General features: G+C 38.0%; 1 long non-coding RNA gene across 6 annotated transcripts in view; it reads left to right on the top strand.

The window, feature by feature from the left end:
- Positions 1 to 1,794: 1,794 nt before the first annotated feature.
- Positions 1,795 to 24,963, top strand: part of LOC118945307 — a 68,003-nt gene continuing 44,834 nt past the window's right edge. Inside the window, exons 1-2 of one of the 6 annotated variants that reach the window (XR_005040444.1) lie at positions 1,799 to 1,842; positions 10,600 to 10,653. This is a non-coding gene — a long non-coding RNA (uncharacterized LOC118945307). Of the gene's footprint in view, positions 1,843 to 7,824; positions 9,252 to 10,599; positions 10,654 to 14,716; positions 15,491 to 15,740; positions 16,323 to 24,963 lie in introns of those variants that run through there. The other 5 variants (XR_005040433.1, XR_005040441.1, XR_005040456.1 and 2 more) reach the window with 5 other exon arrangements.

Genomic DNA, 24,963 nt, shown 5'->3' on the forward strand with positions numbered 1-24,963 from the left:
TAGTATTCTTTTGGCCAGCATGGACAAGTGTGTGTGTGTATATGTGTGTGTATATATGTGTGTGTGTGTGTGTGTGTGTGTGTGTGTGTGCGTGTGTGTGTGTGTGTGTGTGTGTGTGTGTGTGTGTGTGTGTGTGTGTGTGTGTGTGTGTGTGTGTGTGTGTGTGTGTGTGTGTGTGTGTTTGTGTGTGTGTGTGCGTGCGTGCGTGCATAAACATCTGTGTTCTGTGATGGAGTAATTGGAATTGCTGTACAAATAATTATCTGACTTAAAAGATTAGCTGTACATCTCTCAAGCTTTTCTTAACAAATCAAAATTACAATTTATAATTTATTTTTTAAATGTCATTTCCAAGCCATTTTCTAGCACATCTGCAATATATACAGTACCAGTCAATACATATATACAGTACCCACCATGAAGCAGGAGGAGGAGGTGAGCTGGTGTGGGGGTGCTTTGCTGGTGACACTGTCAGTGATTTATTTAGAATTCAAGGCAAACAACCAGCATGGCTACCACAGCATTCTGCAGCGATATGCCATCCCTTCTGGTTTGCGCTTAGTGGTGCTATAATTTGTTTTTCAACAGGACAATGACCCAAAACACACCTCCAGGCTGTGTAAGGACTATTTGACCAAGAAGGAGAGCGATGGAGTGCTACATCAGATGACCTGGCCTCCACAATCACCCGACATCAACCCAATTGAGATGGTTTGGGATGAGTTGGACTGCAGAGTGAATGAAAAGCAGCCAACAAGTGCTCAGCATATGTGGGAACTCCTTTAAGACTATTGGAAAAGCATTCCTCATGAAGCTGGTTGAGAGAATACCAAGAGTGTTCAGAGCTGTCATCAAGGCAAAGGGTGGCTACTTTGAAGTATCTAAAATATAAAATATATTTTGATTTGTTTAACATTCTTTTGGTTACTACATGATTCCATATGTGTTATTTCATAGTTGTGATGTCTTCATTAAATTAATATTCTACAATGTAGAAAATAGTAAAAATAAATAAAATCCCTTGAATGAGTAGGTGTGTCCAAACTTTTGACTGGTACTGTATACACCCTTTGCATCTTAAATCTTCTCATGTTTGTCTTTGTTATTTCTCTTCTGTTACCCCACCATTAACTTTACTGACCATATAATAATAGGCCTACTGTATTTTGAGACAGTGAAACTGAATGCTAATTTTTGTTACAACATGATGGTTGTTTTTTAAGGAGGAATGTTTGGAGAAGAAATAATACATTGAGAAAGGTTTCATTGTATTTCCTACTCTACATTTACATATCATTCCAGTTTTATTTGATGAGAATTGTATCTAAATTGTATCCAAATGTAGACCTCCCTCTGAATTCAAATATTCACCGATGATTAGAAAATTAAATTGAGCCAAATTTCACATCATTGATTCAAATTTGACTAATGATTATTTTCGAGGTACCTTAATTTCATCTCCACATTCCACAAGTAGCCTAGTTATAGCAAAATGGCTGGCCCTACCAAAATGCCTAAATGGTAAAAATATTTGAGGTCTCTGTCCCTCAACGAATTTTGCATATGTCCCTATACACATACGTGTTTTGAATGACAATTGTCCCAAAAATCTTTGTGCTTGAACTTGACCGTCGAAATTGCATGGGAAAGGAGAGGAGAATTTGACCCTTGCCCCCTTCCTTTCTGCTGCGCAAATGGTTGAGACTGATGTCACTGCTCATTAACATAAAATCCAGCTTGTTTTGTAATTAAAGAGGGGTGGCAGATAGAATCGAGTCTTTTTTCTCATGGTAGGGAACGAATAAGCATCTTTCTCTGCAGGAACTCTCCAGGAAACACACTGTAAGTTTATAAACTTTCATATAGTTATTTGATTAGTTATTCTTGTTGCACATATAGGCCTCAAAGCTGGCTACTTTGCATCCCTTCATTTGGAAGAAAAAAAATGCGTTATGCATGTGCATTAGGCTATCGGTTATCATTTCTGTTTTTTCAACAATTACACTAAGTTAATACAATTCTATGGGTATAAAGTTGAGTCGTGCATCACGATAATAGAGAATGTAATTATTTGGAATGTATATTTCCTTCTCACATTTTATGTTGTTAGGCATAAAATATGGGATTCATTATATGTGTCTTTGCTGTGGAGAGACAGAGCTAATAACCTTACCTATCAAGTTACGATTATTAGCTAATAATCTTAACTTGATAGATGTTATCTATCACATGGAATTCTTGTGACATGATAGGTCTACTCAAGCTCAGATCAGTGCAAGTTGAGGTTGTTTTTACCTCACACTTAACATCCTTATTGATGTGTTATTGATGTATTCACATTCACACATGATTTCTTGTCAGAATTTCTTTAACATGTGTGTAGACAGAATCCAGAATGTGCTTATTCCAGTATCATATTTCCTCCTAATCTTCCCTTCACCGATGATATAGAAGATATATGTATTGATGATACAGATAGATGTTATCCCTATGAGAGCCTCTGCATTGAGTCAGTGGACATTTCCGCTGACACTTTCCACATATACAGTATACTGTACATTTCAGGTCATAAGGCATGGCATCAGTGCAAACACTGCTCTCCTGACTCACTTGTGTTGCTTGGACAATGACTGTTGGTGTTAGATTTGCCTCTGGTTCTCCTTACTCACCAGCTTATGTGGAGGTTGGTGTAGTAGCTGCATGGTAGAGAAGGCTGCATAGTAAAGGTTACTAGACATAGGCCCTGGCAGGATTAGTATTGATGGGTGCTGTCTATGCATGTATTTCTTCTGGTTTATATGACATTGCAAAACATCAGAGTGGTTATGCACTTAATGTTTTGAGAGAGCACTGATGACCAAATTCAATGAACTCAGTGTAAATCAAACTATATCTTATGAATCTCCAGTGGCTGGAAGGGGCACTTGCTATTCCCTCTGCTCTGTAGATTTTTTGACTGATGTCAGCCTACACCCCTAAACTTTGGCCTTTCTGTGGGGACACCTTCAAAATGTCTCCACCCTAAATAGCATGCAGGGACAAGTTGAGTTGATGATAGGGCTAAGTATTTGTGAGCATTACTTAGCTATTAGACAGGTTCTACTGTTTCCCATTTTATTCTCATTTTACCAAACAGTTGAGTTCATCTTTTGATAATCTAGATCCAATAAAAACGTGATTGTCTTCATTTCCAATTAAGCTAACTTGGATTTTAAATTAGTCCTATCATGACATAGCTCACAATAGGTCATGGGCATGTTAGGTCAGTACTAATTGGTGTAGGGCTTGCGTGCTTGAGGGAGGTATCCCACTACCCCAAATATTTGCTCTCTCTTTGGCTTGATGCATGACCCCCATGCCCTTATGTGGGGTCAAGCCCTTTGAAGTATGGCTATTACAATTCCCTAAAGTGGGACCCTTTATTTGGTCACTTGTAAACCATTGAACTTGATGCTGGTAATTCTGTGATTTTGTGTGGGTGTATGTGTAGTAATTCTGATGCATATTCAAATCAATTATTTATGGGCTATATATATTGTTATTTAATATGATTAATTCTGAAGCTATTGATTTGGAATTTTATTTTTGTCTATCAATGGCTGATCAGATCACAGGCTTGTTGTGAGTGACAGACACAAATGTACTAATCTTTGTGCATGATTCTCTATAACGTTAGATTTGGCTCAGATTCTTCTCACTCACTTGGTTAGGTTGGGCAATATTGCATTGATTCTGCTATTATGCATTAGATTACAATATTTACATTATGCTGCTTATCTATGTAAATTACAGGAGAATTAAAATGTGCATATATGATGGAAATAAATGAATATGATTATAGTAATTTACAGTCTAATGCAGCGGTCTGGCAGTAGACTGATGCTGTATGTTGTTCTCTATCTCCTCACCCCCCACACTCACATCAGAGGGAAAAAGATGAAAGAATGTTTTCTGAAATGAATCACCAATTAGAAGACTCAGAGAGCCGTCTCTATTAGAATATGGTGAAATATACAGAGTGTACATTTGGGACAATATAGCATCTAGTATGAATCCCATTTATCTACAGTCGGTAAGATGTATCAGAGGTATTTCACCAGTGTCCTCTTCAGGCAGAAATCCAGTTATGGCAAGGTAATTATTGCATTTACAGTTATATTACAGATATATACGAGTTTAATATATATCAAAGCTCCAAACTGTCATGCAATGGTTATTGAATAGCTGTGCATGGAGGCAGTAAGGATAAGGATGGCAACAGCCAGATGCAGTAAGAAGATGGCATAAGAGTTGCCAATGATTTTCTTTTCAACACTGTGATTACCTTGTTTTACAAAACCTCTTTGGTATCAAAGATAATATGACTTTGTCAAAATACATATTTATTTATAAAACGAATAGATATTGTGCATTAAGAAGACACTGAAACTATCAGTTAGATTCTATCTGGGTCACAAATATATACACACTTCAATATGTTACATGTTATATTCAGACATTTGGGTGTTTTATTTCCATCCTTTTCTAAATGATCCATGCGATTCCTGCTCTTCTATCCAAATCAATCCTAATAATTGTATCCTCACACCAAAGTATTTAAGTGGATTCTACCCTTGAAGGATCTTTTGCTGTGAGTTTATATGTCCCATCATATTGACTGTTCAGAGAATGATAACAACCAGTATTTTATATTAGATTGAGCATACTGTATGTTTCACTTCATTGGAAAAATGGATACATGATTGTGTTCTTTGACCAATAGAATTAAAATGATCAGGTGTTCCACACAGAGATGACATATACAACACATTTCTAGGATACAGTAGCCGATTTTTACTGTAGCTGGGCAGCAAGTGTCTATGTGGCTGTCATAGGTTTTACCACCTCCTTTTTCAGCGATAAGTAATATGGCTTAAGACCAGGTTGAAACATAAAAAATATGAGAAACTAAAATTCAATAGAATACAACAAGAATGTGCGTTCAGTGTATAAGCATTGCACTGCACAATACTGTATGAATGTTAATCTCAGATTTTTAAAAAATAATCTAATTTAGCACGAAATTGATACAATGTACTAAAAATTATTCTTCAACATATTAAATAAAAGTCAACCCAGAATCATATTACGTTATTTTAGGTAGCTTATCAAAATGTACATTGGGCTATACTTTTTTTTATTAACGTCAAAAAATATCAGCATGACATTCAATTCAGTGTTGTTGGCTTCATTTGATTCACTTTCGGTAAATGTATAGATTTCCTCACCAAATATCTCGATAGAATTTCATTGTGTTCGGTATCAGTACAGGTTTTTCAACCGTTTTCATTAATCTTACTGTATGCAACACATGGGTCATTCCAGCCATCTCTCCCATCCACACCTATGAATATATAACGACACACCATTAATGATTTAACATAATCTATGCATTGTGTGGAATACATGGAATCATGTGTTGAGTGGGGAGACTATATACATTTACGTGTTTTAGGCGTCTAGTGTTAATTCACGATAGTGATGGCTTTATTTTCTTATTTTTATTTTCTTGGAATTGCTATTTGACACTTAAACTGAATGTGTTGTTATGGGGATTTCTTTATATTTAATACAACATGATAACTCCAATAATTGTTTTCTTTATATTTAAAATACCAAGGACAATCAAATTATGGATCTACGTTTAATGAGTGATGAGTATCTGAGTTTTATAGTACCTAACCTCTAATCTATCACATGGAGTCTTTTACGAGCATACTTTTTTATCTTTAATTTTGGATTTTTCTTATTTCCATTTTTATGTCATCCACATTATTAATGAAAAATGTTTATTGACTGCAATTTTTAAAAATTACCAAATGTGATAGGCCTGTAGCACCTAAAATATATGCAATATGATGTGGCTCAAACGGTTTATAAACTGCTACAACCATGTTACTTAATTGCCACGACTAATGATTATAATTTCCTTACAATATAATAAAAGTGTGAACAATAGCTTTTTAATTTTGTACAACAGGTTGTTCATCAATGTTTGTCATAAAATGCCGTGCATTCTATGACTACTGCTACTTCCGTCCAATGGGGGTCGCTCTTTCTGCAGTGGCTTCAGTCCTTTCTCTTGACGTGGTTTATGATTTGAACAAAATTGCCACAGATTCGAGATACATGCTGACATTTGTGAATCTCAAAACTATAATGTAGGTTCATTTTATCAGCTTATATTCACACGAATTTTGCAATGTCTAAAAGTACTCTCTATTTTCATTTTAGATTTATGTGTATTGTTGTGAATTGTTAGATATTACTGCACTGTTTAAGCTAGAAACACAAACATTTCGCTACACCCGCAAAAATATCTGCTAAATATGTGTATGTGACCAATAACATTTTATTTTATTTGGTAAGAGCTATTAAAGCCAAATTATGTACCAAATAGTTGTTTCGCTCATGTATGCCACTTAGACATAGCCTACATTTCACATAATCACAACGCCTGGAATAATCTTAATACTACATATCAAACATATTAGGATCTGTTATGATTATTATTATATTCGCAACTTATTTATATTGCATAATAGGTGCAATATTTTGTATAAATCTGACATGAACTGTTAATTTATGAAAATTAAATTCCAGCATTTCACCTAGCTTAAATGGTATCAGCTAGCCTACTGCAATGCAGTTACAGGTATGTTACAGACCTTACAGTGAGATACTCCATTGCAGTAGGCTAGCTACCACGCGAAGCCATTGAGGCTAGGTGAAATGCTGTTGATGTCATTTATACGAAATATTGCACCTATTATGCAATATAAATAAGTTGCGAATATAATAATGATAATCATAATAGATCCTAATATGTTTTATATGTAATATTAAGAATATTCCAGACGTTGTGGTTATGTGAAGTGTAGGCATCCCTGAGCAAGAACAACAACAACCAAGGTCTTTAATATCCTTAATGGATAAAGTATAGGTTAGATTCAGGAGTTCCATTTTATAGCCTACTGATAATTAAATACATAATGTGTGGATGTACATGTGTTCATAAAAGTTGCCTATATTCTTAAAAATAAAATCAACTATTCCCTTGGCCCAATTTACTGCTTATACGATATAGGTTTACACTGGGAATAAAGCCCTGTTATAACGTAGAGGCCCGAGTTAGAGGCCAGCTAATTCAAAAAAGCTCTGCTGCCCTTGACGTTAAAGATTGAGGTTGTTATATCAAAATAAACATGTTTCTCAAATTGACATTGAAGTTTTTAATTAAGATGCATCGAAAGATAAATTACATTACTGTTATTATTATTGTTGGGTTACTTTTTACACTTTTATTTCCATGGTTTTGTCTCTGGTCAGATGAGCTGCGAGAAAGACTGTAAAGATAGTACATCGAACGAAACGCTGGTGGGTATTAATATTATCTCTGTTAATTGACTAGTAGCCTATGCCTTTCCAATGAGTAAATACATTATGCTACATTATGCTAAATATAGGCCATGCAGGTGTCTACACACAGTAATTCATCTCACCAGGAGTATTTTTTGTCAGGAGCCTTCAAACCTTGCAAAGGTTGTCATTTTTGGGGGGGTAGCCTAATTGATACATTTGATGCCCATTATATTCAGATATTCAACAGAGATAAATTATTATTTTGAAATATAGATTGTTATTTGCCAGTATCAAGCTTACATACCAAAACCCTTTCACAATAGCATTAAATTGTGACTCAGCAGGGTAACCTATCCCTGAGCCTGACGTAAGCACGTATTCACTCACGTAGTAAAATATAAGAAGCTTGGACTTAGCACGTATCTTTCAACCCAACGCTGAATCCATCCGCAACCAGATCATCCATCGTTTTTTGAAATGTGGTATCTGCTAATTTATTACAGGCGTTAAGTCGGTTATTGCATGTGAAAATACTCTTGATCAGAGCACGGTTACGCCCGGTCAGAGGATGGAGACGTAGTCACCGAGCCTTTTCTCTTAGTGGTAGAGGAGGCTGCAGAGCTTCGTTCTTGTGCTCGGCTGTTAGAATAGGAACGGTGTCTTATCCACCTCTTGTCATTGCGCTTGCATGTTCCGTGCTTTTTTCTGGAAGGGACTGAAGGCTTGGTGCGTATTCTCTGTCTCTCGCGCTGTGACTCCGTGACTAGGCAAGCAGTTGACGCAAGTTTAGGCTACTTCAAGCAACAGGCGCAGCACCAGTAGTTGCAGTGACAGGTCACTCACTCCCTCTCCGCTGGTGCTATGGTGCTGAAATGGGTGCCGGCATTTATTTTAATCACCTCATTAGAACTGTGCAATCCCGCCTTTCTACGAGGATTGAATGAGAGTCGACTTCAAAGAAATTGGAGCTGGAAGATGGAGTTGTACTTTTATGTTTTGTGAAAATATGTAAAACGTATCTAAAGGGTAAAGGTTTGGTTTCAATGAGAAGTAGCTGTCAGACAGTGTTCTGGTGTATTGCGTCTTGCACAAGCATTTCGCTATACTCGCAATAACATCTGCTAATCACGTGTATGTGACCAATAAAATTTGATTTGATATGACACCAAGTGATGGGCAAAAGCTTTCAAGCATTCTATTTCTCTGCTCATGCATCCAAGTCGTGTTGGGTCCCTTCTATAGGTCTCTCTACTTCATCCCTCCCATGTCTCTCCCATCTCAACCACACTATAGCCTACCCATCTATCTGTCTCTTGCTTATGTCTAGCGAATGATTCAGAAAAAGATAATGGGCGTAACTAAAAAGGGAAAAGGACCATTCACGCTGAGTTGGAACAATAGACAGCAACTCACAATGGACAATGCATAGAGGAGCAGAACTGTTTGGGTTTCTGGACACGTCCACACCAGGCGGGCCTGTGAGGGGAACCAATGACAGATATGTGCAGCTTCCCTCCGAAGCGGTGAGAAAATGTGGTGCGGGACTGACTTGCAGACTGATTACTTGCACATATCAGAGAGTCGTCTCTGCTAGTTGGCTTGTCTCAGGCCACTCAAGCAAAAGTAAAGTCAGTGTTTGGCATAAACTGCTCCGGGGTGGATTGACTCATTGTATAGCTAAAGTGCATCCAGATAGCTCCGGGTTTTTTCTCTCTATGGGATTGGTTCAATATCGTATAGCTGCAGCAAACTCTACACTGCTGCTGCAGAGCTAGAGTTTTTCTATAACTGAAATTCAGTTTGGACATCAGTAAGGCCTATTTTAATGGATTACCCCAAGTTCACGGTATGTAAGTATGCATTAGATTTATTCCAACGGGTTGTCAATCTTATTTCAGTTGGATATAAGATCAATAAACTGTAAACTTTGGTATTGCGTAGGTATTACCCATTTTTTTGTACTTCTTACAAAAGTATAATAATAATAAAAATAACAAGAATACTACTACTAATAATAACAGCATTATAAATCATATACATCATCATACATTGTTTGTTTTTGTTGCTTATTAAAGTAGACTAAGTTTGAAATGATAGATACATTTTTACTTCCACTTAAAAGTAAGAAAACGTTAGTAGTATGTCGGCTTTAATACCCTATGTAATGTCATGTCTTAACGGAATCGTCCATTGTGCAGTCCGTGGAGTAATGATGGGGTGAACCGAGTGGCCCCAGCGCTGGCGTTTAAAGCAAACAGTTGTGCGATTGTTAGGAGAGCCTGGGAAAATGTTCAGGGGTCTGGGAGGTGGAGTGTCCTGACGCCAGACCCTCTTGTTAAGAAGACCTCTGTGCGCCCAGACATCATTGTCATGCTAATGAGCGCCTGCACGTTGTTGAACTTGATTTTGACTTCTTTCTTTGCGGCTACATTTTTCTCGGTCAGTTGTTTGTGGGAAAATCTTCTCTGGAGCTACAGTGTGAAATTAATTAATCAGGCCTTTGCAAAGGACAACAATAGACCCCAGAGAATCTTGGCAACACACAACATGCTTGTATTATTTTAGATAAACGTTATTTTACCAAGCCTTAAGATCACTGAGGAAAATACTAACTGCACACTCTCCGTTTAGATTTTTTGAGGACATTTGTGACCAGTTGAAATACAGATTCTTCTTATGTTATGTGATTATAGGCCTGGACTTGTTTTATTATGAACCTTATTGGTGGATCAAAAGTAAATACGTTCTAAATGGGCAGAAGTTTTGCAATTGAGTAGTAGCAGGTGTGTGTGTGTGTGTGTGTGTGTGTGTGTGTGTGTGTGTGTGTGTGTGTGTGTGTGTGTGTGTGTGCGCGCGTGTGTGTGCGCGAGCTCTTCTCTTTCCCTTTACCCACTGGGTGATGTACAGTAGGCTATATCTTGATACTGTAATTTTCATATTAAAAACCAGAGACTATTTCTAAGTAGACTAAGCTTGTTATGCTGCCAGTTCGTCTTCAAAAATAGCTATTTTTGTTTAAAATTTGCTGCTAAAATAGGCTTTTGTCAGCTTCGGTGAATTTTGTGCTGTGCACCATCTGAAATAGAGCACCTTTTCTGATAATAATATTTTGTCCTTGCATAATTACATATGTTTATGTATAACACCAACTTGTTGTTTTCTATAGTTGACATTGAATTTGATGGATATCTTCAACAGGCAACAGGTGCTGAAATCAGAGAGAGACTTTCATCCATAAGCAATTGCCTTAAGGTAAATCATTTCCATGCTCTTTTTTGCTATGAGTGTGTCAGCTTTACACTAGTAACATTGCTTTAGCTGTGATATTTAGGGTTTATACATTTCATAAGGAAGTCGGGAAAGAAATCTGTCATTTTGTATTTTGTCCACCTATGGGAACATGACATTAGCCAACTACCATGCACTTATTGTATTGATGTGATATTTCCACCGAAAAGTTAAAGGGTGTGAAGGTCAAAAGGTGTGGACAATGTTAAATAAATAGCTATTTTATTCTCTATATGCGATAAAGAGAGTTGTAGGCTATGCGATTTAATAGCCTATTGACTCGCCTATATTTATAATAGCCTACTCTTCATGCTAGGCTACACATTCTTGTGAAGCGAGATACTGACTTCTCAAAACTCCCAATCTATCCCTAGACCTATGTTATCATTGTATCAATGACAAAGATGTATGGGGTGTGTTTACGATAGTGCACTATTCGTACTTTCAAGTTGAAAGTGCTATCAGCAAAAGCAGCATCAAAGTAAAGGAGGCGGATTCGTTTCAGCTCCAAGGACAGGGCCTCTATAGCCGCGTTCATTCTAACAGCTCTTTTTATACTTTATATTCTAGCTATTTATCTGATTTCCTCTGGGGAAATGGTATTTAGCACTGTTTCTCTCCATATTAATATTTATAACTATAGATTTAATTATAGGTGAGAGCAGCAGGTTATTCGCTGATAGGACGAAATAGGCTAAACTCTAGAAAAACTCCTACTTCATCATGACCAATGAATGAGCAATAGACTAGAACACAATATTATAACTATTATCATTTGAAAGTTAAAGCCTAGATATTACCGTAACATTATTGATTGAAAATATGGCGCAAAATACTTTCAATCGTTGTAAAATGAATGCAACCTTAATCGACTTACTCCTATTAATGTTAGGCTACTGAATGGGGATGGCATGCACATTATTAAAATAATAGGGAACGTGTAAGGCACTGTAGAAAATAGTTTCATTTATAAAGGTATATATGCTACCAGAACTTCATAGTCATAGGCTACAGTATAGGCCTAGGTTACTGAACTCTTAACCTACGAGTTCCGGAGCTTGCTGGTTTTCTGTTCTACCTGATAATTAATTGCTCACACCTTGTGTCCCAGGTCTAAATCAGTCTCTGATTAGAGGGGGAAATGAAAAGATCCAGAGTTGAGTTTGAGGGGTGTAGGGTATGCCATGTGGACAGTGGCCTATGATGGAACCTTATAAAACAGGACATGACGCAGGGAGGGGGCGTGTCTGGTACTGTGATAGTCCAAATGAATTCACTTGACACTGTTTACTTATATGTCTACTGTATATGTATACTACTCGTCACCTGTACAGAATTAGGAAGGTAAGACAAAACACAAAAACAAAGATGGGATATGAAACTATTGTCACAACGCTCATTAACGGTTTATCTGACATTTACAGATGCAAATATTGCTTCTAAATGTTTAGAATGCCTAAATAAGGCCACCAAGCCATAAGACTGCTAAATAGTTAGTTAAATTGTTAACCAAATAGCTACCGGGAGGGACTATCTGCATTGACCTCTTTTGCACCAACCTTTTTTTCACTTTTTAGTATCTATCTTGTTGCCTAGTCACTTTATTCATAGTTATATGTACATATCTACCTCAATTACCTCGTACCCCTGCACATCGACTCAGTACTCTTACCCGTGTATAGCCAAGTTATCATTACTTATTCTGTATCTATTATTACTTGTATTATTACGTGCTATACCTTATTATTTCAACATTTTCTTTCTCTCTTCTTTGCTGGGAGGGGCCGGGCCGTCAGTAATCATTTAACTGTTAGTCTACACCTGTTGTTTACGAAGCATGTGACGAATACAATTCCATTGTTTGATTACATGACAATTATAATACACACACTCGAGAAAACAAATTTGACCATTTGTCATCTATTTACCATTGTCCTTAATTCCCCTATAGTTTTAGGTATCATGTTAGTCACATTACTCGTCTTGTTTAAGAAAGGCGATTCATAAGCCTATCTTCACTGGTGAACAGGCTTCGATCTATTTGCTCATGTCTTTAAAAAAATCCACTGAAACTACGATCTCATCTAGTGGGGTTGCTTTGTTTCAATGGTTAATAGGCCTATGACTTTTAAACATATTTACAAAAATATCTGAGAAACTACAACTCATGCAAAAAACAGATTTAATCAGAATATCCCAAATAATAAAAAACCGAGCGCGCGAGCTATTATTGGCTAAAGTCAGCGCCTGTCCATCATATTCATCTGTGTCATGAGGTGAGGAGTATGCAATGGGTGTCATGAATATTAGCTTTTTATGAGGAGAGGCGGTAAGGTCTGTCCCGGTATAGGCCTAATTTACGTTAGCGAGGAAGGTCATCTGATGCATATGAGCTTATAGGTTATGGAGCCAAATAGACATTTTAGGATAGGCATAGGCACCAATCGGATAGGCACCAATTTCTACTGTGAATTAGGAACCGTGTTTCTGTCTGTGTCCCCCCCCCCCCCCCCCCCCCCCCTCTCTCTCTCTTTGTGTGTGTGTGTGTGTGTGTGTGTGTGTGTGTGTGTGTGTGTGTGTGTGTGTGCGTGCGTGCGTGCGTGCGTGCGTGCGTGTGTGGTGTAGGAGTTATAGGAGTTAATATAATTTATACTTAAGCCAATTATTCACTAAAGATAATTATCTGCAACAGATCTATTTAGATAGGCGAGTCGGTTAGATAACATTCCTACCTACCGTGAGAGATTCATGTTGTAGCCTGTTAATGTATTTTCTCAGTTTACTATAGGTAATAATGTAGTAACTAGTTCATTTCACACCATTCATTACACGTAAAGGTCTTTTATATATTTACTGAGGTTTTTGTGAATATTTAAATCATTAAATGTTTTCATGAACTTCTGCATAGTAGATTGCTAACTATAACAATGTCTATGCTCACATTTATTAATAGCATGTGACTAAGAAATATGAAGTGACTTTAGGCTATATATATATATATATATATATATAGCCTAATATTATATATATATATATATATATATATATATATATATATATATGCGAAAATATTTAGGCTAACAACACATCATTGTGAAAATCCAGGAATTGTTCCCTAAAAATGGCTACATGATAAGTTTACTCTAATGATATTTTAACTTTCCAATTATAAAACGAAGAGAAATGTTTCAGGATAGATTGATGACAGGGGTAGTATCCTCTGACAGAAAACTTTGGGTTTTCGAATGCGTGAATAAAAATCTAATTTCGGTAACAGTAGGCCTAATAATGCATAAAGCTTTGTAGCCCATGCGTTATGAAATTTCACATGACATTTACATTGTCATGTCATTAGATAAGGTATTGGTTTCCCTTACCGTCAGACATGAGAGAGCTTCGAGGTTTAAAGTAACGTTTCATGTGTAATATCAATAGTGGGAAATTGGTTGTCTTTAGGCTAAGGTGTCGCCTCAAAATATTAAAATCGATAGATATTTACTATTTAAATAGCCTACACACTATTATTCATCTGAATGAAACAAGGTTGTACAGTAACTTCAGCCTTGTTCCATGTACTCGTTATAATGTTTTGTAATTTTGATCCAGTGAAATGGTTCATTCCATTGTCTGGTCTCAGTTTTACATCTCGCATATGGGAAATTCCATTTTCTCATGAATAGGGGATGTCTCGGCAGAAGAGTCAAACATCGTCCATTGGTGGCCTATTAGCATACTATTTTATGAGTAATGCTTAGTAATAATAGTAGTAACAATTGCACTATTACACTTTCACTTTATTGATAGACCTATATTTATTTTATAAATGTAATTATTGTGTGTGTGTGTGTGTGTGTGTGTGTGTGTGTGTGTGTGTGTGTGTGTGTGTGTGTGGAGGAGGGAGGGTGCAGTATGTGTGTGTGTGTATGTGCGCGCGTGTGTGTGTGTGTGTGTGTGTGTGTGTGTGTTAGAGAGAGAGAGAGAGAGAGAGAGAGAGAGAGAGTGAATGTGGCTGTTTGTGCTCGCGTAGTTGTAATTCATAACGGATTACTAAACCTATAAAGTAGGCCTACTCTCTGCAGGCCAACTATGTAATCATCTCTCATAAACGCAAATACACACCGCTCAATATATATATTTTTTAGGTCTAATTAATTTCAATCTTAATATTAAATTCATGAATTGAGGAATGGACATAAAGGCCCTATTTCATATAGCTTACCATTTTAACTACAATGACAGCTATCAGCTTAACTGATTTAAGTGCACATTGTGTGTGATGATTTATGTAAAGCATGCAACCAGTAGGCTAAAAGGGCAGTCATTTCGTGGTATTAGATTATTATTCAAAAACAGAAATTATGTTTATTTGGCTCCAAATACTCCAAAGTTGGTAAAATTATGTTGTACATTATGAAAAATTATATATGATTAAGAAACGATTAATAACATGTTCAGTCTTTATTACACATGTATACAAAAAAAATGCACGGCCTATGTCTTCAACTCTGTAACAAGATGCAATAGGTCTGTCTATAGGTCTATTATGTCGTTATACTGGTGAGCGTTGCCTATAAACTCGAGCGACATATAGGCTTTCTTATCCATATTCAACAAGAATGGGTGTGGCAAAGCAGTATGGTCACCTCCATAGCGGAAAGTGGCATAGGCCTTATGATGTTATTGAATGGCAACTCGTTGTCAATGGATATTCATGATCATGTGTATCTGTTTGCAAAGCTGTTCCTACCTCGAATAATCAGATGAAAGTACACTTGTGGGTTGACCTCATTCGCAAATAGGCGTAAGTATTCTCTCTGCCTTGTACAATAATAACATAGTAATATTTCAGCATTGGCGTTAGTCATTTAGGTTTTTACATGGCAACAGGAGCTACATACTGGCCTAGTTTGTTAAGATATTATTTTAAAAAGTAATTTATTTGAGGGGAATTATTATTTTTGTTATAGTATTGATTTTTAGCCAGCTTTATTTAGCCTTTAGGCTTATTCAGTGAGCTGCAATGCATCAAAGATACAATCGTTATTTTTTCACTGATGCCTGTGCACCGTGAACCGGAGAGGGAAGTTATATGCTATTATGGACTCTGAGGCTATTGCAGAGCGCTTGGTCACGGCCGTGTCCACCACAGTGTCCCAGGGTTTCTCAGCCATGTGTGTCAATGCATGCCTAATGCTGGTGACATCACATTTCTATAGGCCGTGTGACCCCCGTGGCCTGTGCGAGTTTCTCCCTGCTCCAGCCAAGCTCCCGGTGCCTCTGACCATGACAGTTGCGTCGTTTTCTCTTCTCCTCGTTTTGTGGTATCACTCGGTGCATTTCTCGATAATGTGTTATGACCGGTATGCATAGTGCTCCCGGAGACAGTGTGAGTAAAAGGCTTTGTTTGATGAATGTACCGGCAACGTATGGAACATATTTTGACGCTTGTGTGGATCCGTGGCTCTCACTCTACTGACCAAATAGCTTTCTATCAGGAGTTTAATATGAATTCATGACTTGCTTGTTTGCCTATTTGAGCCGTTATGATTTTTTTAATGTAAGCCTTTAGTGTACCATTTGATTACAAAAGCTGAATCCCTACAACGGAAGGACTGTGTTATCATGATTTAAATGTGAGTATTACATATTTTGGGGAATCATTTATATGCCTTGTCTATTGGTCTGTGTTGTTTTGGGTGTCAGAAGTGGCTTTGTGTTCTTCATCAAATCATCAACAAGACAATGTTGTAAATGAAGAACAGTCTGAATAGAGTCTGTAGACTATGTGTAGAAATCAAGAGTTATGTTTTTGATTAAAACATCATCAATAGTCGTTTGCTCCTTCCGCATATATAACAAAGTATTTATATGAGTTTTTGTTTATTTGTATCAGTTGTTGTTGAATATTTTCAGATATTATCAATAGCTTTCCATCTATTTTATTGAATTTGATTGAATCCAGGGCCAATGCCAGATTATAGCCTATAATGCATGGCCTTTTATTCCATTCTACTCCGTATCCATTCCAGAGCAAATTGTTAACACTATGTGCTTTTACTGAAGTTCAGTGCAAGATGATCTGTTCTCTCTATCAACGATGTTGTTGACATTTACTTGTAAAGTCGTTATAGCAGGCTGTAGCTCATGTTGTTATAGTTTGTCATGCTTTAAACCCATTTATTTCTTAATTTACTAAATATTGAAGCTAGTCTGGTTTGAATGGGTCGATGGGAGCTGCCATTTAAAACAAAAGTATACTGTGGTTGTTTGGGGTGCATTACGATATTAAAGGGATTTTGTGGAAGCAGTGTTACTTTTGTTACCCATCCCTGACATTGTTGTTGCAGACTTGGCACTGTTGATATGGTGTTGATATGGCTTGGCATTGGTGAGGAAAAAGTTTCGTTTGTGAAGGACTTGTAGGCTGCTAGGCTACAGTACTGGGCCTATATAACTAAGAACAAGTGATTGAACTTGAGGTGGTAGTTTTGAAAGCATGTGCATATAGGGAAGCTTTTTATTTTAACATTACAATCAGACGTATAACATGCATGCATTGCAGGGTCGTATCATAAGTATAATCAATATGTATTCAAATGTGTCATAAATACATAATACATCCTGGTATATATAAGCACGCTCTTGAAATCGTGCCCCATAGCTTATTACGCACGCACGCTTGCAAGTGCGTAAGTGCGTGTGTGTGTGTCTGTGTGTGTTTGATAGCAAGAGCTCGAGCCTGCATACAAGCGAATGTAATGGCACCATGTGACCACAACAGAAGCACTAAAGCAGCACCCGGCACGCGGCGGTCCCTTTAAGAGACGTGGGTTAGTTTCTCTCTTTGGTTATCTAGCTGAATGAGTTTATGTGATATCATAAAGCTAGAGAACCGAATGTATAAACTAATTCTTCAGACTTCAGGAACCGCCAATGGAGCGCGGCAAATCTGGACCAGGGTCTGTCGGAGAAAGACAGCGAGCCCTGGAACTGAGATTAGGTTGTGCCCGCCGAAAGCACCGTAAAACGCAGCGGTGGACGTTCCGGTGAACCAGTGGGCTATAGATGGAATAAATGTAGGCTCAAATCGGATTTATAACCTCAAATGGCATTACGAGGAAATGTATGGGGAGACAGTGGTCAGAATCGCAACATCGTTTCAGCCGGAGAATGGAGATAGCCTCCATTCAAAAACACAGTGATGTGGGGTGGTCGTGACAGTGGTACCCGGAATCTATAGATGCGGATAATGTTGCCTAATGAGGATTAATTGAAAGGACTTGCAGTGGCATATACATTTTGCATGATGTTTAGGCTATTTCATTAATTATGTAGGCCTCATTGGGGTTCGATGTATGACCCGGAGGTGAGAAGAAACGTTTATCGACATAACTGTTTCAACTGATTGGTCCGTTCTAGTGAGTCACGTGCACTGCGGGCTGCTATCAAGCTATATGGAATATAACAATCAGACATAAGACCCATATGGCAGGCCTGTAGCTACAGTATGTTGGCAAGCTGCTGTGCCTCGCCCAGATCAGAGAGAAATGTGTTTGCATGCGCTTTTTATTTTGTCTCTAAAAGTTGATAGTAGGGGGCCACAGTGGAATGTCTAGCCATATAAAATAGTTTATTTTAATTTCAACCAACAGGAATGAGGTTATTGAGGCAGTGGTACTGCTGATGGAACTGCTGTTGGGGGAGGCTAACATATTGCCAAGCAGTACCATCATCACCAGCATATTTTTGTGCATATAGCAGGTTTGTTCAAGTTAGTTGGCCTATGTCAAATGGGACATTGTAGTTATTTGTATCATCATAACTTGGTCTTGTGTATAACGCTGTCATTAGAACAAGCCAGAGACTTTAGAGGTGAAAAGAAAATGTCAGTGTACTGTGTGCCTTGCTCCCAGGCATAGCATCTAGCCCTAAAGAAAGCCTACAGACAGATACATAATACACAATGATGATGATGATGACTCATAAGTAGATCTACTCAAACCACCATACACAGGGCAGTCCAATCAGAATGTTCTAGGAGGTGTGGAGAGAAAGAGCGGCACATAAATGTGTGTTAATATGGCCGTATAAAGCTAAAGCTTCCTTTATCATTGGGTACTGTACTTTGAGTTGTGTGTGATTTGCTTTAGCCATATACCTTAACAGGCTGGTAACTGTCACTGACAGCTGTTTATCTGATTAAAGATCATAATGACAGAGAGGCCTGCACGGCAGTAAATACACTGAGGACTATATCATTGACAGGCAGGCTGTGGGTGCTCTCCGGACTCGAAACGTGGACCGCTGAGTGAATCCAAGGCGATTGTGAGGGCGAGATAAGGCCTGCATGGTTGGCTGGGTGGTGAGAGATGACCCGATTGCAGGGCCTATTTATGCCAACCTGTTTTGGATGGACAAGTGTCCATCTATCTCACTGATGCGCTATCCAGTCCAGTCCCATGCACTCTCTGGTCGGGAGATGGGATTTACTTTTGGATTTACTGTTGAATTTTAAACAAGCTAACTACATCGACTGTGGTTCATTCACTCCTAGTCCCCATGTACAGGGGTGGCGAGGAGAGAAGACAGAGGGGACTGCACCACAGGTCAGAGTGATATAGCTAGGCCTGCCTGCCTGGCCTAGCCTGCTGCAGTATACCTAGGGCTTGGCTCAGCGTTCGGCCGGAGAGTAATCTAGGATACTCCAGGATGTTTTACTGGCCATTGTTTATGAGGCCATGGGGGCTGTTCATGAAGGTTGTATAGGCCCAGATTGGAACTATATTTTGGACATTGCGTGCCTCAGTGTAATTGACTTGTGACTGTCTGATTTAGCCTCACTATGTTGACATGTTTACTCACTATGTTCAGATTAGGATAGATTGATCTGTGCCTTTTGTAGATTAGAATATATTTTGGGAGCCTTTTGCTATGGTTCATCCACTGTTCACTATTCCACGTATGAGCAAAGGTGGCAAAACAATATAAGCAAGGCACAAGCCCTGTTTTTTATCTCTCTGAATTATAGGCCTATATTCAAGTTTTATGACTGCGTAATTTACAGAGAGATTGTTACATTGCTGGCTGATGCAACATCTTGTCAATTTAGGACGTTTAGACTCCGATTTTAGGTATGATTTCTTTGTCTGTAATATTGCACATTTGAGAACACTATTTCCGCCTAACAAATGGTAGCCTATAAAATAAGCCATCTATTTCAATGTGTATGAGTATAATATAAATCACTCAGCGGCATACCACTCCGGATACAACCCAACTCATCACCATAACATTTAATCCCATATTTTCCTCTTATCAGTTTAATACTATTTCCTTCCTGCTTCCAGCCCTACATACTCATCTGATCTGGTGATGGAGGCCCTAGTAGTCTTTGATTCAAGGCCTACCTAACCTGTACTGCGCCACCTACAGCCAAATCATAGCGACTTTTCATGTGGTGCTGAGGCCTAATAAATTAGGGATCTGGGCCGGACCCTTTGAGATTGAAATGCAGTGTGTGGTGTGTGTGTCTGAGACATTGCTACCCGTTTTCCCACAGTGATATGTATCTGTCTGCTCTGTCTGCCTGGCTGCCACCAGGGCCCCCAGCAGATGGAGGCTTGTCTCTGTCTCAGCACCTGGCATAAGCAGCCAAAACATTTTTTATACAATCACTTGTTTTTTAATCTAGATGAAAATACATTTTTACTGCCCCAAATCCATGCTGCATTTCATTACACTGGAGAAACAAAAAGTAGACAAGAGGGTTTCAGACAAAATGTTAGATGGAGACGAAGATGGTTGTGTGAACATGCTGTGCATTTCTAACCAAACTGTCATGTCAGTCTCTGTTGTGGAGGGGTAATTTGGCTATTGCATTTTGTCTGCCTGTGTGCAGCCTTACAGGACATTGATATCACATTTAATTTGGTGTGGCCAGTATGTTGCTGTATGTGTGTTTACTTTCTGCAGAAATATATTTATATACATTTTATTTAAGCTTTATTTAACTAGGAAAGTCAGTTCAGAACAAATTCTTATTTACAATGACGGCCTACCCCAGCCAAACCCGGACGAGGCTGGGCCAATTGTGTGCCGCCATATGGGAGCCCGAATGGCGATTACTGTTTTTCAATGTATGTATGCGCCATACATTGTATGCTCTATCATATTTAGAGTGTGGTACCATTGTTTTAGGTTTACATTAGGATGTACAGCCATGTTGCCATCTTGAAATAACCCCTTATTGTGTAGATACTATCAGTAGGCCTATAGTGCTATCATACATGCTATAGTGTTATTCAACCGGGGGTCCATGGCCCCCATGGGTCCAAGGAGGTACTGCAGGGGGTCTGCCATTTGTTTTTTTTTTTGTTTTTTTTGGGGGGGGCTGGGAAACTTATTTTTTATTTCAATGTTTTTATGAATATTGCTAGCAACAACAATATATATATATATACATATTTATAACATACCTACAGTAGAAAAGAGGATAATAACTTCTTTCTAATGATGTCAACTTTATTTCTCAACTCCTATAATGGGTAAATTATACTCATTGGGATGTTCATAGGTTAGTAGATATACCCATAGTGCTTCATTGTTTGCATAACAATGTCTGTGTCATAGTTGTGTCTAGCAAATAAGTTCTGTATTGTTCTGGTTCCTTCTCTCTCCACTGTATGTAAAAAACGGATCCATTCTGTATACAAATGTTTGAATTGTTTTTAACACTACCTATTGTCTGTAATCCCCAACTCCCCGATGAGCTGTCAGAGGATCAAATGAGAAAAACACGGAAACGGATTATTTTTGTATAGTAATTGAATTCCCTGAAACGTGTCCCTTTGACTTATGCTTATTATTGCTACCCTCAAACCCTTGTACTGTAAGGCTACTCTGTGTCCATACCCTTCATGCCCTGAGCATCATCTTTACCCTGTGCTGTAGGCCTACATCAAGGAAGCAATGCAATTTAGCACAAGTACAGCTGATCATTTATATTATTGTTGTTAAGCTTATTATGAATATTATTGTTATTATTATTATTGTTATTATTATTCATTATGCCCCTTTTTCATTGTGTGCACTGTTGAGTGACACCAGCCTGAGGTTCACATTGATGCTGTCTTGAATTTACAAACTCAATGTCTATTTTTGTTTTCACCCCAAGAAGCAAATGGCCTATTATCTTTCTCTCTAAACTTACGAATTCTGAGTTTGGTAGCTTAGCAACAGCCTCTGACCCATGTAACGAAATGAAGAAAAAAAATGAAAGTCTGATATGCGGGTTCTACTCACATTGCTAAGGATGATGCCGAACATTTTGAGTGGCGGCACAATGTTTGAAAGCTGGGTGCATTGTTATCTTTCAGAATTTTATGTTGGATTCACAAAAAGAACGAACACTATTGCATGTGTGTGTGAGTGTGTGTGTGTGTGTGGAACTTGAAGATGACCATTATTTTAATATCTATGCCAGGGACTTGCCTATACTGCCTAAACTCAAATGCATATTGATACGAAGCCTATATACGCCATATTTCACACATTACTGTACATAGACCTGATACTACATTTTCATTTACTATTTGCAATCACACTATGAAATCGGAAACGTAGGTTATTATAATATGTTTACTGGTACGGCACAATTGATGACACTTGGGTCTATTTTAGGTCCGTGTTTTCAGGAAAACGTATATCACATCTGACCTGCTGTACGAAAATATAAGGATAGAACATTTATCTTTGTGATTGAACAGGCTACTGTAAATGTGAGCATCCATTTTAGTATTCCCATCACAATGTAATGTGTTGTGTGTTGCATGCCTGTGGGCGAGCGCGCTCTCGACAGAAATACGCGCGTGTCTATGATGGAGGAACGTTAAGTAACCGAAAGTTTGGAACACGCACGTCAACTTGGTTTCATTTTTAACACAGCATTATCGCATCGTTCGTTATCAGTTCTGAGATTACTTCATCATGGCTGATTGGAAGTTAGTACTTTTTGTAATGTTTATTGAGACCCATCCACACTCGCATGACCTGATAAAGAATGTATTGAATATGCCTATTTTAACACACTTTAACATTTCAGTTGCTTGTGTGTTCAAAGGTATGAGTGAGTTAATGATTTCCCCCAAAATATATACAACATCTTGTGACAGTAGTAAAAAATGTACTCAAGCAAATACTGTATATTTTGAAGTAACTCTTCTTCTGATTTATATATTTGGAGTTCTTTCAACTCTATTTTGATTTATGTCAAATCATTGACATTTCTTGTTTTTCTCGCCACAATAGCATTTTGTGTCGCATTATGCTTTAGTTATAATGTTTTCTTCTGATCGTCGATTTTGCAAAATATAATTCGGTAATTCCATCATGACATTTACATGTTTTAACGAACAACAAAATGCTTTAATTAAACGGAGAATCTCGTTACCAAATGTAACACATGCATTTGTTGATTTGATTACATTTGATTTAAGTAGCCTAATGGAAGACAATTGTAAGGTTATTTTGTAAACGTGAAATATGTTTTATTATTTTGTTCTGAGAATAATAACACTTTTTTATTTAATACTATTATTTGATTTGATTTGATTAATATTACATGAACACAATAGTATTGTGAATATAATATGTTTGGTAATACTAGGCTAGAACAAAGCAGTGGAGATTATTACTGGTCCTGCATGTAAAATTGAGGCTACATTGACATGGAAACACCACAGTTATTAAGCATCATGTGTTCATAGAGATGCCCTCTATGGCTACTCATAGAGTATTGAGTCCATGTTCCAGAGGTAGGTCATCTGATGACTGAAGGCTCAGTGTCATTAAGCAGTGTGTGTGTGTGTATTACACAGTAACAAACCCATGTTGCACTGTGGAGGAGTAGTGAGGGGGTTGGGATCGCAGGGCACCAGAGGCATTCTATTATATGGGTTTAATCCCAATGTTCTGACTCCAGTACTGCTACCCCAAGGCCCGAGAATATGCCTGCTGTAGCATACATCAAAAATACAGAAGCAATTTGACTACGATGCATAATTCACCATATTTTTGCCACACATATCAACTGAATTCAGGATCCAGGACCTCGGGCAGAAACATCTTCTTTAGCCAGGAAAAAAAATAATAAAACACAGAACAGAAAGAGATTGAGAGAGAGAACAGTAGCTTGTGTGGAAATGAGATAGAAAGAACAGGTGAGAGTTCTACCAGTCTCTTAAGCTTGAAGAGTGTAGCCACAATCCTATTTTAGCATTCATAATGGGTTTTTTTGGTAGTTGGGGGAAGGGGTGAACACTTTTGTCTATTCTGAAGAGACTCTGTACATCTCATTCATGTGCAAATGAACCGACAACATTTGGGAACATTTCACACTGTGTCAGAAAACGTATCTCAGAAAAACAAAACAAAAAAGTTACTTTGTATTCTTAGCAAATCCTGTACGGGCACGTTTGACATTTTCTGTATGATTTGGAAAATGGCCAAATTGTAATGTCAGAGAAAGGCTGTGTGTATTAGTAATGATACCGTATAGCAGAGATTGAACACACCAGATCATAGGCTTCTTAGACCTATGGAGGCTGAGGATGTTAAAGACTGTAGACCCAAAGTAACTCATACACTCTCCGAAAAAGGGTTCCAAAAGGTTTTTGCGGCTGTCCCCATAGTATAACCTTTTTTTGGTTCCAGGTAGAACTCTTTTGGGTTTTATGTATGTATAACCCTCTGTGGAAAGGGCTTCTACATGGCACACAAAAGGGTTCTTCTACCTGAAGCAAAAGGGGATCTTCAAAAGGGTTTCCCATGGGGACAGCCAAAGAACCCTTTTTGTTTCTAGATAGCAAGTTCAACTGTATAAGTTAGGCCTGAGTCTGAGGTCCAAAACAATTTTTGTATTCTCTGATTACCGATTCATTTAGTCTTGGATAACTTTTGTTTGACCATCATCTTCCCATGAGTTGAGTGATATCAACAATATTTTTAACCAGGCCCACTCACTGATTGATCCCTTGCATGTGTTGCATGTACATGTGCATTTTACACTTCAATTTCTCTACCCTCTCTCACGTTTACCCCTCTTTTAAATGGTCTGATCCAATTTGTCAGATTGTTGGGTTTTGGCAGAGGCGTAGGGTGGCCTGGTTGTGTAATCTATATTTTAATTCCATTGTCCATGATTCTTATCCCTTTAAGATACTTTAGGGACCTTGGCACAGTGTGTGTGCAAGGTGTGCTCATGTGGAATGGCTGTGA

This window comes from Oncorhynchus mykiss, chromosome 1 (genome assembly GCF_013265735.2).
Source record: "Oncorhynchus mykiss isolate Arlee chromosome 1, USDA_OmykA_1.1, whole genome shotgun sequence".
NCBI classification, from domain to species: Eukaryota; Metazoa; Chordata; class Actinopteri; order Salmoniformes; family Salmonidae; genus Oncorhynchus; species Oncorhynchus mykiss.